At 41.0% G+C, this 16,871-nt stretch overlaps 1 protein-coding gene across 2 annotated transcripts in view; it reads left to right on the top strand.

Annotated features, from left to right (window-relative positions):
- The window catches only part of SEMA3A (semaphorin 3A), a 633,443-nt gene that overhangs the window by 1,194 nt on the left and 615,378 nt on the right, over window positions 1-16,871 (top strand). The window lies entirely within an intron of this gene.

Here is a 16,871-nt window from a genome sequence, read left to right as displayed (position 1 = left end):
CTCCGTGTAACCTAAACAGGTCCCGGGCAGACGGGGATATTGTATTTAGTCTGAGGCGACAGAGTGCTTCGAGCTATAGCGCCTGGGGAATAGAGCGCGAGGCGGGCGGGCGGGGTCAGCATTCTCGCAGACACATGCCGTGTCACTGGAGGCACGGTGTATGAACACAATTGAAACTTCACACTACAGAGGAAGATCTGGGAGAACCCCACAGGGATGCCAGGCCCGGTGTCAACTAAAGGGGCGCAGAGGTACTAATGGCGCTGGGAAGAGGCGTCCACAGACGCGGGGCACCCGGGCTCTGTGATTGACGGCAGCGGGTTGGTGTTTCAAGTGTCTGGGAATGGTTCAGCACCACTCACATACTTTGGGGCATATTAGCAAGAAGCTCGTTGAAATCATCGCAGTTTTAGCGGCAGTTTCCTGCCGCTAAAACGGCGATAATTTGAACGAGCTTCTTGCTAATATGCCCCTGTGTTTTTTTTTTATTTGACGTTAAATGGTGTAGAGCGAATCATTCCTATAATATATAGTGAAGGCTTTATCTAGCGGTACATACCGCAGCTCAGTCGCTTCTAAGCACCCACAGACAGCTGTTATTAGGCAAATGACATTGACGGCTGGACCCCCTGCTCGTCCACTTAACGAATAGAAGTGAAAATATCTGGCCTGTGGAAGTCCTCTAGTGAATGGTCAGCTGGAGGGTCTGTGTGAATACTTGAACGTAATTAACACTTAGGAAGCCATCAATGTTTTGGGTTTGGCCAATGCAACCTCTGCATATTTGGGGGGGGGGGGGGGTATTCAAGGTACCCCTCTTTAAGGGATCTTCTAAGAAGTGATCCATAATAAAGGGATCCTTAAGGAAAGGACCCTTGAAGGAGTCCCGATAGAAGGGGTCCATCCGGAACAGTGCAGGGGCCCCATATAGAGCGGAGCCGCTGTTGAAAGGACCCCTGTAGGAGGGGCCCCATGAAGTAGAATTACCTCTTGAGGTGAAAAGAGAGCAGGAGCCCGTGAATCTACAGTCTTCTCCCACGTAAGAATCGGCGCCAGCACGGATTCCACGGGCAGCCTGCTTTGCTTGCCTCAAGCTCGCCCGCCTTCAGGCGCTCGCTCTTCAACTTGCTTCCCTGCTTCGAAATTATCATATTTGCAGAAAAGGTGATGGCGCAAGTGTCAAAAACACATCTGCGCTGACAGAATGATTTTTTTTTTATTTTCACACTCGGTGCAGAGAACGAACCGCACACAAATGAAAAGCGTGCGAGTTGTGGCTTCGCTTTACACTCCGCGCTCATCTTCTTGACAAACACTTTTCCCGAGAGGGAAAGCGTTCTGCATTAATCCTGGTCTGTTTTTCATTTACATATCTGTGGCAATTCATGCAGTAACTGCTACAGCGAAGCACTCATGTGCAAGACACGCGCGTTGCTGGCTTTTGGGAAGTTTTACGAAAAAATATGTTTTGTAGTTTATTCCATTTTTAGCAAAGCTAAATGGGCTTCTTTTCGGAAAAAAATGTTGTTTTCGTACGTTCACCCCTTTACGGGAAATTCTGGAGGCATCCAAAACAAGGGAAAATTCAGTAAGGAGAAGTGGAAGAAATATTGCTGAAAACTAGTCAATAATGTGGGTTGTAGTGTCTCAGATTGGAAAATTTGGCAAGCCATATAATTTAAAATTACTAAACACAAAGTCAGTCAATGAAGCCAATTATTTACCTTCGCACCTCAGGGCGCTCCTAAGGAGGTATAGGCAGGGACATTGGAATTATGCGGCTCTGTAGGGCCAAATTAGGTGGCAAGGTTGGTTAAATTATGTGGGAAAAAAGGCAAATTATGCAGAATAATGTAACACTTTTTGTGATAGTATTACTTCGTTTGTAATTTTTGCTCATGGTAACACTGTCTGGGCAAAGATTTAACCCGGTTACTAACAATTTAACCCAGAAACACAGAAATAAGAAGTTGACAAATGACCAGTCTGCAAAGACTTACCACTATGTCGGAAGCTTGTTGCCACACTTTTAGTAACTTTTGGCCTGTTTGTACTAGAATCTTTTCTTTGTTAAAATCTGCAAATTATGCAGCAGATGATGGATTTTGAGGCAAATGTGGCAAATCCACAATTATGTGAAAGACGCAGCAGCTGCATAGTCACATAATTGCAGTGGCCCTGGGTATAGGTTAATACTTAACATTTTATTGAAAATATAGTTATTCCTTCTAAAAAGGCACTTGTCTATTGTGGCAGATGGGGCCTAGAGCCATGACTGACTTCCACTGACTACAGTCTGAGGAACATGATCAGCTACCCCCACCCTCAATATTCCAGTTAGTGTGCAAATTGCTTTTATGTGTTGCTCCTGTAGCACCAGCATTCAATAGTACACTGTTTCACAGTGCTTGGCACACGGAGGCAGCTTTTTGGATGGGAAACAATGAGGAAAAACACACCCCACAGCATCTTAGTGATCTGTTAAAGTGGAGTTCCTCTCCTCTCCTCTCCTCTCCTCTCCTCTCCTCTCCTCTCCTCTCCTCTCCTCTCCTCTCCCCTCCCCTCCCTTGTCGTTGTCTTTTCTTTGTTTTATTCCATCTATGGTTATTTTTCTTAGATTTTCTTACTGCTACTATGTTACCTAGTAGTCACTATCGAATTGTTGTGCATACAAGTTGTGGTACAGTTAGTGAATATTCTTGATTATGGGTTATGTATACAGTTATGGATAAAGTTAAACGCTCCTAGATCTTCTGCGGTAGATGGTAGTTAGTCAGGAGTGTGCTTATATTCGTGAGTGTGGCCAGTAGACCTTTTCTGTGACTTGCCTTCAGTAAGAAAGAGTTCGACGGTTGGGGCCTCTCACTGCTGCGGCCCAGCTCATGCATGCCTTCCAAGGAAAGCTCAATTTTTATCTGTACTCAGAAGAGGTGATAGGTTGATTGTGGCACCAGTGACGCAATGAGTTCACCACAGAACCTGGAGCCGTGTTAGTGAATTAACGTAGAGCCAGTCATGTGGGAGGTTCTATGGGCGCACTTGGGGGATCTTTCTCCCGGGATAGTCTGGCCTGTTTTGTCAAAGCTCTTCAGGCAGGATGCATTTGACCTTCCATTCCACTGGGAGCCAGTGAAGTCATTGTAATGTTGTTTGGACACATATTTATTTATTTATTTATGAGTTTATACCGCGCTAGAATCAGACTCCCGAAGGAGTATCTCCGCGCCATACATAACTTAGCAGGCTGATTTGCAAACATCTAAATAGCACCCAAAACATAAACGTGATTAAAAAAGGAATGTGAAAAAATGTTCCTTGGGGGACATATCTGTAGGCACACGTGAACTACTGTAGGATGGGTCTCTCTTTCAGTAAGAATAACAGGCAGCAATGTACACACTAAGGCCACAGAGACTCCTTTAGCCCGCAGCACCCTAAAGATCTATATCTGCAGAGTTCAAGATTAGTAGCTAAAATAAACTGCAAGGGTGGACAAAGATGAGCAAAGTAAAGGGGAAACAAGTAGAAAAAAATCATGGACTCTGTTTCATTGCATAAGTCGCACAGGCCCTGAAAATTCAGCTGTTACACTTTCCAACCAATGAACAGAGAGCTGGCCCAGTTGTCAACAGTTTCACTCTCAAGTAAAATCGGCATTTCCAGTCCACCCCCTTACTAATTGAATGTCAAACATGGTTGGAAAAGAGGTCTTACATAATTTCTCGCGTGATTCATGAAGGGTTAAATCCCTGCCAGCCCTAATTTCCTCTGGTCACTTGCTTTCAAAGGCTCGCTCCCAGCCCTGCCATTTCTCAGGCTGCCAGGCGGGAGGTATGGCTGGTGAAAGTTAATAGGCATGCTTGCCTTACCTCGGCCTCCTGTCACTCTGCCTGCGAGTATCAGCCAGCCCCTGGGCTGACTTAGGGTAGAGGGGCAGGGGGCACATGTTTGCACGTCTCTGCTTTTACTAGCGTCACCCTGTAGTGGAGCCCGCGCACACAGGCCTTCTTTGTGCCTCTCGTAAAATAGCATGATGCAAAAATGCCCAACCTGGGTCCCCACGGTTAGAGAGGCTCATTGTTCCGAGCAGTGAGCATGGACGCGAGCCAGCGCCGGGAAGCTGAGCTTTCGCACACAATACCTGTTCAGTCTGCTCCATGAATCCTGTCTGCGGATTGTTGTTTCCATGGATGTGGGGAACAGGTAATGGCGGGAGTGTTTAACCATTGTGTTTCCAAGGTCTTCACCACCGCTAAAGGCACAGTCTGCACAAAGCATGTTAGAGCACCACATTCCAGTTCCTGCAAGTAAGATGACAAACGAGGGTGACTCTGGCAGGGGCATCCACTGTGGACCACCACCCACGAGCACGACAAATCTCCAAAACACATGTGCACAATTTGAGCCAAAAAATGCACCCAGATGGACTTGCTTACGCATCACCTGTCTTAATGCTCACTAACAAGAAATATGTACTATCCTGTTGTGTAGCGTACTTAGATTCAAAGTTTTTGTTGAGTAATACATTTTGCGGCGACTCGGACAAGCATACAGCTAGAAAACTCATTGAAAAGTTTTATCAGAGGAATTCAATGTAGTCAAGACTTCTGTGTATTCTAGGCTCTATTTCTGTTTAGTATGACACTCTAATTTAAGACATCATCTCTGGGCATTTATGGTCTTGATTGTTTCTGTACTATCATATCTTTGCTTTGCACGGTTTATTCAGCTATTCGTCCTCATCAAGTAGACATCTTGTTTGTGAAACAGTCTCTATTGAACATCCCTTTTGTTGGGCCAAGAAAAGCTATCATAATGGTCACTGCTACAAGGGTGAAGGAGAATGAAGGAACCCATTACTCCAGGTTACCTGCTCCTTCTGAGAAATGATCTTACAAACACTACTGCTACTTCTCTGACAAGAACTGGTAGAGGTGCTTAAAGTGTGACAGGTTACACCCACATCCACCATGTCTGCTCGTGTCTGTGAATGATAAATAGAGAGCACATGTCTGCAACGCATGCAAGGTGAAAATCATCCGAGTTCCTGCTGAGGAAAGGTAATTGGGCCCAGAGGAGAGGACGGAGTTCGAAGTACCACTGGTGTGGGCTGGGTATATATGGACAGCCACAGGAGACAGCGTGGGCCATAAGCAATTAGAACTTTGATGTTGCATTTCTCTAACATGCTTGAAAAACAAAAGGCCAAGAGGATGAGGACTAGAATAGGGCATTCAGGAGGAAAGAGTGCAAAAGCAAGCATACCATGGAAGGACTAAAACTGAGCATTCCACAGCAACATGGCCGACATTGTATCTTCTCTGCCACACAATACATGCAACCGACTGACTATTTCACACACTAGCAACCACCAACCTCTCAAAAAGGGGTTAGCTTTCAACAACATTTACAAAATTCAGAAAAGGCGTAGATGGCAACTGCGTGTGAAACAAAGTGTGGGAGCAAAGATGGAGGAGGGGACTAGTAAGGAGGGTGCATAATGAAGCAACAGGCAGGGCAATAGCAGCCAGGATGGCTGGTGGCTCTACATCCCGTCAGTATCTGTTCAATGCATCCATAAGGATGTCTTATCTCTGTTACTGCACTGACGCTTTTTGATCCAGTGAGCTCTATGCATTGTGCTGTAAATATAATTACAGCAATAACTTGGCACTTAACTTTGCAGCTTGTCAGACAGTTTCACGAACAAATTACACATAATTATTTAATAATTACACAAGCTGCTCGTCATTGCCTCCTTTTTAAGGATGAAAGGATACATAAACCCCAGGATAAAAATCTGAGCTCTTTAGATCTGCAGGGATCACAGCACCTGGCTTCTGCCAGCTCTTCTATTTTCATATTGTTCCCAACTTTTCACATTTGCCTTCAAACTGTGCACTCTTGCGGTTCTCAGACACATAGCAGAGTCGATTATTCGGCCCCTGTTGTTGTCATCGGGGACATGCTCCAGCATGCTGCCAAGCCTCAGGTTTGCTTCAGAATGCCACACAAATCCCGGGGTCTTTGAGGTGAGCCCGGGAGCTGATCACGGCGGGCTTGTAGTCCAAAGACACTGTAGATGTTTCTGCAAATGGCGTTTGTGGGTCCATTCGACCTTTCTAAGTAATTAGAAGAACGGATATGATGAAGTGGTACATAAATTGAGCCCAGGCATGTTTTCTGTTGTAATTGGAACTCTATGCCTTAATAATTTATAAAACCTTGTTACCAATGTTGCACACTCTCTGCTCAAGCACTGATACACTTTATAGGGTGAGGTTTCCAAAACGAAGGCGTCTCATCTCAAGCCACGGTTTCCTTTGAGTCGGCAGTGCCTGTTCTGTTAAATCCCAAGCGAGGATGAATGAGTGTTGTTGCTCCACTCAGCAGTATTGGAAATCAGATCTGTTGCACATTCAAGGGCACCAGCCTCTTGGCTTCAGACCAGAGCAGATTAAACAGCGTTTTCTTCTTTTTACGGACATATTTATAGCCATTAATTAGCAACACAAAGCCCGCTTAGCCAAACATATTTTAACGAAAAAAGCTGTCTTGGGCTCAGACGTGTGTTTTTTTCTGTATTAAAATACACAGGATTTGTTGGCCAGTGTTCAGTGCATTCTGCTAGCCTTTTGCCTTTGAACTTGGAAAGAGAATAGATTTTCAACAGGCACACACATGACTCACATGACAAACAAACTCTTTAAAAAAAACAAAACAAGATGAGTTTGTGTTGCAGTTACTGCGTACAATACTACATTGAAGGATCAAACAAGAGAGCCAAGACCAAACACTGTATGCATACCCAACCAATGGGGACCAGCTGGAAAAACAACACATTTAATGTTTGGTAGACACTTTGGCCATATGATGCGTCCATATTATGATATCAGTGGTGTCAGTAATACTTGGAATTCAGAACAACCAGGAAACATAAATTATCCACAATAGACTACTTTTAGAATGGCAAATAATTTGATTAAAGTGTATTCTGCTGTTATTTTCTGAAAACATACTCTAGGTTTGAAGTAGAGAATTTGTCCCTGGAAAAACCACATGCAGTACTGCTTCTTGTGATGTTATTATGCACCTTGTAAAAATCGATTTAGTTAGAAAATCCTGTTTCTGCCCTAAGTAAGAGGCTGTAAATAAAGACAACGAAAGTGCATGCAACATCAATGGTTGGAACAAATGACCTCTCGTTAATTGGGAGTTTTTAATTTTAAGCTAAAATGCTTCAATTAATAAACATCTTAATACACCTATAATGTTGTAACCTGAGCAATGGACTGTGAAATGATCAAAACTAAATCTGCAATGAAGATTCTTGGTGTCTGGAAAATCAAGTGATTTGTTACAGTATTCGATGCAAAATCCTTTCCCAAAGATTCAGCAATCATTTCTGAGAATCTGGCTGGCCTTTGCCCAAAAGTAAAATGCCTGGAAAGAAAGATGTAAATACGAGCTGGGAACTGAGTCCAATTGATACTACTGGGCAAGCCTCAACGATTTTCTCCAAACTTCCTTACACAGATTCTGTTGGAGTGATTTACTAAACCTGTACACTGTGTGCTCTATTCATTTTTTGAAGAAAACAATTAAACATGCAATTTTGTATCTACATGTCTTATGGTATTAACAAGAAAAATCAGGAAGGAAGCTCAAGTAAGACTGATAGATCAAATGGCCTGATAGTGGGAGAGAATATGTTCCTGTATATTTGCTAAATACAATGCCATGAACTAAACCGGTAAAAGTAGTGGAAGTGGTTTAGACGAGCTTTATTCGGGTTGCTTTTGTTTTATTAGCCAATCCATGTTTTCAATTTAATTATTTCTTTTTTATCTAATGTTTTTCATCTCTTCACTGTGTTGAATTCTGTTTGTTGTGTGAATTATGTCCCAACACATCTGGCGTGATTAAGCCAGTTACCTAAAAGGAGAGTCACAGGCACATCACAGAGTCTTAATGAACATATGGCGAGTGGGATACCGGATATAGGGTTCTGTTCAACCTCAGATAGATTGCATGAATCCTCCATCATTTTTATTTGTTCTTCACTGGAGCCTCTTTAACATACGTTTTAAAGGATCTATATAGTTTGAAGTATGTTGGCAATCTCGTCACAGGCATCAAAATCGTTCTGGAAAGTCTACATTGTCCAAATGTGAAAGCCAAAATACATTTTAAGATTGTTTGTCACACCAAAAATGACAAATTTGGAGTGGCTGCATAACCTATACAACTCACTATACTTGTTTCTTAGGTCGAGCCTAGGGAGAGCACATGTGCTGTTTCTCGACATGCTGTATCTCCTTTGGGGGATTTTGCACACCTATCAAAATAAAGGCGGGACACATGCAACCAATGCAACAAAAATAAGTCCACATTTCAGAACGGCACACAAAAAACTGAATGGAAATTGACAGGCATGCCAAAAGCCTAGTCGTGGAATTCATGTCTGCCAAAGCCCTGTCTCCCCGTCCCCTCCCGCTGGCTGCTTCTGGTTTGATATTCCTCGTTCACTTTCACCTTTTGTGAGTTCACCCATAAGTGGTGTTGAATAGTTAATTTTTTTGGCTTTTAGCGCTTTTAGTGTGATTCTTTAACACTGTGTTTCACTCCAGTGAGCCTTACGTAATCAGCTCAAAGGTCCCAAAATGTGGAGTGAGCTACAAGCCCCAGCAAGCCAGTCACCCGTCACCGCTAACATGTTTAGAACCTTAGGTCCATTTCACATCTTTGATGAGTAATCAGTATAAAGGTTGGTGTGGAACAGCCTTAAGTAAAAGTAATTGTTGAAACTTTGATGAGAATTTTCTTTTGAAATGGTTGAAGTTACTGGGGATGCGCAGAGAGAAGTGTGGGCAAGAATGCTGCTCTTCAGTGGCTTTTGGGAGCTGCATCAGATCTTAGTTATGTGGTGATTGGTTTGAGAGCTTGTGTCCCAAACTTGCCATCCACTGACATCAATGGTATTAACAGTAGCCTGCGTCATCCAATATAATCTGTGTTGGAGCTAATAAAAGGTTTATGACAAGACAATGTTTGCCTTTTGAATGTGGCCATTGCTTTAAATAGCCAAAAGGTGATGTGTCAGTATCTCCATGAGTGCCATCTCCAAGAAGTCTGATATCTGAACTAAATGTACCACCTATTCTCCTCCCCACAATCACTGATCCCACCCCCATTATACTCAGGATCATGGTTCCCATACTTTTTTTCATGCACTTCGACCACTGCTCTCTATCAACAAAAAAGTGCATTAAACATCCAAAGCCCAAAGAGAAGGCTCTTACTCACCCACACTAACTGCTTCTGTGTCTCCACACAACCTCATGTCTCTTTCTTCTGCCCCCATCCATTCCCATTCCTCCCCCCACTCACAGCAGCCTGTGCTTTTTTATTTGGGCTTTGGGCAGTGGGAAAGTAATTGACATGGAGATAGAGGTCCACCAATATAAGAAGTCTCCCAACCTTCTGCTCCTCAATAAAGTTCTGAAGTGCAACCTGTTCATGGAACCAGTTCACTCCATAGGCTTGACTGTCCTCTACCCCATATGCTGACATACAAATAGTGGCTGTTTAGCCTTCCGTGTGCAAATTACGTAATATCGAAATTAATGTAACGATAATGTACATTTCCTATCTGAAGAGCAAATAATGTAATTGTATGAAATTAAGATACATGTGTCTGGCTATGCAAAATTTGAAAGAGTTTCCCCTTAACGCAAATGATAATTGCCGTTAAGCAAACCATGTAAATTTCTATTTCATTAGTGCACCATAGTAATACAATTCTGCAAGTAGACGAATACCCGTTTCTTTATATTGCGACTGAATTTTAATGTACTAGAAAGCTAATGTGTTATAGTACAGATACATATATATTAATTTTCCATAATGAACTTCCTCAGCTGAGTAAATGAAGATGCAGTACTCCTTATTTATATGAGTGTGCAGTTTACTTCTCCATCTTTGGCAGCAGCAAGAAAGGTCTACACATATCTGCTAAACCGCCTTGAGCAATACTTAATCACTTCATTTGCAAACACAATCTTAAAAATCAAAATACATACTGATTAAATAGATCATGTGCAAGAGCAAAATTGTGAACACCGAAGAGATATTATTGCAAAGCCATAATGTAGATAATCACTCATAATCTTAATAAATGAAATACAATGAACATCTCAATGTTTGCGGAAAGGGTCATGTTCCAGTGGGCAAAAGTCACGTAACTTCATGTCACAAATAACACAATCTTACCTTCACTAGCGCATACCTCAAATAGCGTGACTCAAATAATCAAAATCCTATTTCAATCACATCATTAATCAATTGTAATGGAAATATCCAGTTTATAGTGAATTATCCACAAACACCCCTGAAAGTACTGTATAAAAAATGTACGTTAAAGTTGCGTGAGTACATAAATGAAAACAAACTAAAGAGGAAGCAAGAATTGTCAAATTTTAGTGAATAATAATCTACAGTATGTGCTGCTATGTCTTTGCAGGTACATAGAACTACTGATAAGCAGTGACCATTGTTGCACTCACCTTGGATCTCCAAGGTGTAGTGACCGTTTTTCTCTCATATTGAGTCCATTCAGTTCACACGTGTATTGACGATGATGTACATACGTAATACATAAACCTCATCTGGTGATACCGCTGTAATATTGTCATGACTCTAACCAATCTCTTTTCTCCCTCCTTCGTGGAACTTTGCCTGGGATCTCATTGAGAATGCTTTACATATGCCCATTCCACAAATTGTCTTTTAAACCAGACAGACTGTAATTAAAGGGGTATGCCCAAATGACCCTCCTATGCCTGGGCATAGAACATCTACGATTTGTAACAGTAAAGAGTACGGTGGGATCAATCAATTTTTTATTTTGATTCAAGGCATCATCAGTTACCCTGATACTTACAATATTTTGTACATCTAAATATGTATGATTCTATTGGAACCACGTGTCGTGTAACGAGACTGGGTACAAAAAATCAAATACTCATACATTAAACATAATATATACAAGACATAAACAAATACATAATTATCACATATAGACCATAATCACATGTATAATGCAATGCATATACACAGTATATACAACATTTACAAATACCCGAATTATAACTTAAACTAATGTACACTCCTTATTACTGTTACATATTTTAAACCAGACAGAACATGTTGAGCTGCACAGGTATGCTCAACTTCTGCAATATCACCCTTTTCTATGGCAAAGTTCATCATCATTGTGCCAAGCTGAATAATATCCGTCTGCAACAAATGTTGCTCCTTCAAATTATATTTCACTATCTTTCAACTCGGTGGGAACTATATGACCTTATTTTCTATGAATATCAAACTCTCTTTAGTAATCTTCCATAATTTCGACAGGGTTTTTTTCCTCACAACGGATTGTGCCAGGTGTGAAGCTACCTACCAGTCACACTACAATTCCCATGATTTCTAACTGCTGTGACGACAGAGTGATGTCAGTACCATGTGCCCCTGTTTAAGGGTGTTTCACCAGGCAAAACCCTTTGTGTCCAGGTTCCTGGAATGGCACCAAAACAGAATGGTTGCAACGGATCAAGTTATGTCCTACACACTGCGGGGATACTCTACCCAGGAGTGTTGTTTTCAAATTTATCTTCATATTCCGAGACAGGCTATAAAATCACGCTAATTTATATTCCGTGGCCACTGCCTGCAATATAATCTCCAAAAGGGACTATGAGCAGCACCCGCATCATGGGCTTACTGACCTCCCATGAGGTCCTGGGATTAAACATACATTTGGTCACTTTCCACTTTGCACCATATGTCACATAATTTGCGAAACTACCAATCTTAAATTTCCATGGCATATTTTGGCCTTTGTATTGTGTGTGTCTCAGCCACACATACCGATTTAAGGATGTAGAACCTACTTTTGTTTTGTCCTGCCCCTAAGGGATGCTATCTACATGGTTTACTATGTTCTTCATTGTGTGTCTGCTTTTCTCATCTCTTGATCTAAAACAGGTCCAGTTGCCAGTGAATGAACCCCACTCATGTTACCAGTAATTGTATTTTCCTATACTCTTTTTCTTTGATGAATCATGTTTGCAGAATGATTTTTTTCATGGTCCTGAAGAATGCCCAGATAGCTTCTTATAGGGTTCGAGATAAGCAGAAACATGCTGGACTTCTTTAATATCAAAAACGTGGGAAAACCCAATCAACCCTTGTAGGCTTGGGCAGTGAATAGTTAATGTAAAGAGTGGCTACAAGGGATTTCGTTCATAAGTTATTTGGTTTTCATATAGCATCTGTTGTTCATAGGTTCATTAGGCAATCGAACCCTGTGTATCCGTAGGATTACTCAAGATATTAATCAAAAGATTTCTTTACAAAGCAGAACATTTAAATGTAATATGAAGAGAGGAAGCACACAGCAGGGAAGGTTATGTTTGAAATCAATTGTATTGGTATAAATCACAAAGTAAATTCATGGGGATAGGTAATAGAACAAAACTTTAGATATAAAGCATCAACTCCACAGCCATTTTTTACACCCAAGGATACCAGGATTCACTTATGACTTTGGTTTTCCTTACTGATTCATGGAGCTGATGTTAATGTTATGAATTGTCGATTGAATGATACATTGCTTTTCATGACTTTTTATCTTTTTACACACAAACCATACCGACAACCTCATATGGTCTCCTAATGATGAAACCATCACCCCAGGTGCTCCCTGGCCATACCATGGAGGGCTGTAGTCCACATCAATACTCTGCGGGTAGTGACAAGACGAGGGACCCTATGATGAAGTAAGCCATCTTAGGGTGGGTCAGGGGCTTCATCCTTTAAACTGAACAGTCTGTTCACAGGCACACAAATAAAATAATTGTCCTTGCCTTAGCCTATGCCTCCTTTCATTACTTAGACCACTTGCACTTCTTGTGTTTTTTTTATACATACGGGGGTTTGTGCTATCTGATCTTTTAGCCCCCGTTGTTCCCTCTAGTGAAAATACTCAGTACACAAACTGCAAGGCCAGTCCTGCAATTCAAACAGTTTGTAATTTTCCTAGTCCCTGATGTTAAAAGACTGTTTTATGTCAAACACAAGATGCCTAATTAGTAGTCCTTACATTTGTGGCATCTACTAAAGCCCAAAGGTTGTGTTAGCCACATCAAAAAAAATATTTTTTGCAGCAGAATAAAAGAAGAACCTAATTGATCACTGAGTGCCTTTGGGTATGTAATCAAAGGTCTACCGTTCCTAACCTTTGGTCACTAGGTCTAACTTGAGGACATTTCAATATCCGCTTAAAAACTTACAGATAAAATAATGTTTTCTAAATTAATTCAATTAGCCAGTGCAGTCATCATTTTAGTTTCAATGCCAAATAAGGTATCTTCCATGGATTTCAAAATCACTTTATTTTTAGCGAGCCCCATTATCGTATTACTTCACCCTTGAGCTTTGAATCTTACTTCAATGGTCTTGCATGCTTACACAAATGATCCTATTATGTTCATGTTGCACTTTGCTTGTAGCATTTTCCCATACGGGATGATGTTTTTCTTTAAACAGTGAACGTTTTTAGAATGTGGGCTATCATTATCAGCTAATTCATTCCTATACAGCATGGTATTATTGGTAACGGTAAGCTTAAAGTCAAAGTAATTTATCTCACTATCATTTATGATACTTGTCAACTTCAATTTAAATTTGTGTTGAGGACCTCTATAAATTAAACAGCCTCATTTTATGTGCCTTTCTGAATACAAAAAACAGGTTGTACATATATTGCAATGAAATTATAACATGCTTTGTTGCTGCCAGACCACTCCTGTCCGTGAAAGAATTTGCAAAGTTGGGGGGAAAAGAACAGTAGGTAGCCCAAACAGTGAATGGAGAGTGACGTGCTGATGTCAGCAGTGATAGTGCTAGACAAATAGGAGTGAATTTCAAAACTCAATCAGAGGAGTCCATCAGTGGTTGATATGCCACAACTTTGTCTTTGGGTTGGAGCAAATGACTAATTTGTTTAAGTGTGAGAGTTAAAAATCTTGGCATTATAGAATTTGGATTGTGGTGAATGCTAAATGTTTGATGTAAAATGTATTACAATTTATCTCCAAGATGATTTTATTCACAACATTAGGGGACACACACATATTTCTGCGCCATAGGAGGAACAGTGTTGGCCAAGGTTTCAAAAAGCAACCTACATTCAGGGTGTTATATGAAAAAGAAACTTGATTGAACTTGTGTCTTCTTTTGCGTCTATACATCCCATGTTACTATTTAATTTAAAAGAAGGCAGGTGTAGTTTGTGCTACAGAAAAAGTGAATAAATGTCCCACGGCATAACATGGGCTGTTGTAAGAAATTCGTAAGGCAAAATCCATGCAACATCTCTTTTGCTCTGTATATATCACTATGCCCAGTAGGATTAGAAATATATATGCTTTATAATGTGCACCATTAAGTTTATGCTTTGAACTTCCCCTGATCAGGGACATCGTGTGTGATAGTGTACTTTAAAATGCACGTAATATAACTTGAGAATGAACCTATGTGTCAGATAGGTACTGTTTGTGCTAGGGTACAAATACGTTTTGTCTGTTTCTTCTTAGAATGCGAGTTTCTAAAACGTGCATATGTTTGTTTTCCTTCTTCAGAGTAATAGTGTGCTTGGGCACAATGGCACACAATGGATTATATGACTTCATGAATGTCCTGTGGGTGCATTATTTAGTCATATTTCCCCGACAACATCTTAGTATGGAGAACACGTATTTAAGACGCTTCAGTGCTTAATGTATATGACTGAGTACTGGTACCTAAAGCTCTGTTCAGAAGCCAGTGGCCAGAGCCATTAACTTCCAATGCACCAAATACCAAGGCTGCTAGTCTTAAATCCACCTGAGCCTCTTTAATCCACTAACAGGCACTCACTGCCCCTTTAACTCACTCTTAGCTCTTCCTACTTTCTCCATTAATGCTTTTTTTCCGTCTTCCTTTTCCTTCATCTTTTCGCTTTGTTTGTTTTTCTCTCTCATACTCTCAGTAATTGTTTGAGTCCGAAAAATACGTGCTGGTCCCCAAAAATGAACACCTGAGCACTGGTGGCCCCCACCGTCAACCATCCGCTCAAATGAAGCACTGAGAAGCTTGTGTCTTTTTCAGTAGAATTTGAGTGACCAGTGATGTTAAGAAGCATTTTGTGTGATGTGCGACGAGCTGGAGGAACAGCAGGGGAGTCAGTTTGTTGATGATTGGCAAGAGAAGAAAGGCCACTCATTCGGTAGAAGCAGCCAATGAGAGAGAATGTGTCCCACTACTTTAGTGTTGTAGTTATAAACGTAAATGACAGAATGTTTGAAACTCACGGGACACTTAAGATTAGAACAGAGACCCGTTTTCTTTTTCTGGGGGCGTTTTCCACCCGCATGCGAGAGTTCATTAAAAATTTCACTCCTTCGTGTTTTAAAAGAAAATGTTCTCCCCTTGTATTTGGTGATCAAATGCCCCTATTAGCTCATTGTTAGCATACACTGAAGGAATTTCCTTTTTTTGCCAGCACCTTTTGAACCACCTTTTTATCCCTTTCTTGAGTTTTCTTGCCTTAACCGCACGTCTCATATATTTATCGTAGCAACAGCTTCAGAAAAAGGTATGATAAATGTCTTAAAAGTGTGATAAGAGGAGCCTTTTATGAATGAATGGTAGATCTGTTTCATGTAATTCCTTTCTATATGAAAATAAAATATTGAATAGATCATCTTTCTCCATACTATTAGCATTCTGTTTTAGCCGTAAGTGGTCTTTCTATTTTACCTGTTGAACTCTCATGCTCTCCACATAATAGACCCTCCGATCCCCTTCCATAGTTCTTTTTACTCGAATGAGCAGACTGTGTATCTTTTCAAAGTATTTCTTGTCATCCAACATCATCATTATGTGTAGCACTCAGCTGCTGGCTGAGAGATGGTCTGAATCTTGTGGCCTCAAGTTTTAAGGAGATTTGGCATTCGAGGCTTCTTAGTCTGCCAGAGATGGAGAGAAGCTCGGATAGATGAGTGGTGTTTGGTTTTTGGAACAACACAGTAAGCAACAAAGCACTGTTTACAATTTCTTGCCTGTGTTTAATGGTAGTCCAGAGTAAAGTGACCAGATTTTGAGGGAAAAAATGACATTTCACAAAAAAAGAAAAAGGACTCCAATTTTACATCAACCAATGGGCACATAATGATAGTGCTCATCACAATAGAAACACAAAAAACAAAGAATCAGGGAAAAAGTAAAATGCTAATTTTAAACAGAATAATACCTGTTAATGTAATTGTTTTCTATAACAGCTGGTAACTAGTCATTCTTTGAAACGAATAAGTGTGCCCCCCACTGTTTTCAGTCGACCCTCTCTAAAAACTGGGTTATGAACCAAATTTGTTGAAATCTACGAGGCCAGCTGGCGAAAAACTGGGACTCTCCAGGCAAATTGGAGACACGTGGTCACTCTAGTCCAAAGAGCTCATGAACTATTGGTGTGATGTGCCAAAATGTCCTTGCAGTAGTTAACAGTTTGGCCTCTGACTCAAGTACTGCTTGAGCTGAGTGAGCTATATTTCAGGGTCAACTGCTAGGATTGCATTCCCCAAGTCAAGGTGGAGACAACATGAGCTTGAACTGAGGGGCATATTAGCAAGAATCTCGTTAAAATTATCGCCGTTTTAGCGGCAGGGAACTGCCGCTAAAACGGCGTGAATGGGCTTGCTAATATGCGTTATAGAATTCTAATAGAAGCCCAGGTTAGATGTCCTGCACATCTAACCTGGGCTACTATT

This window comes from Lissotriton helveticus, chromosome 1_1 (assembly GCF_964261635.1).
Source record: "Lissotriton helveticus chromosome 1_1, aLisHel1.1, whole genome shotgun sequence".
In the NCBI taxonomy this organism is placed as follows: Eukaryota; Metazoa; Chordata; class Amphibia; order Caudata; family Salamandridae; genus Lissotriton; species Lissotriton helveticus.
This window is presented reverse-complemented; position numbering and strand designations above follow the sequence as displayed.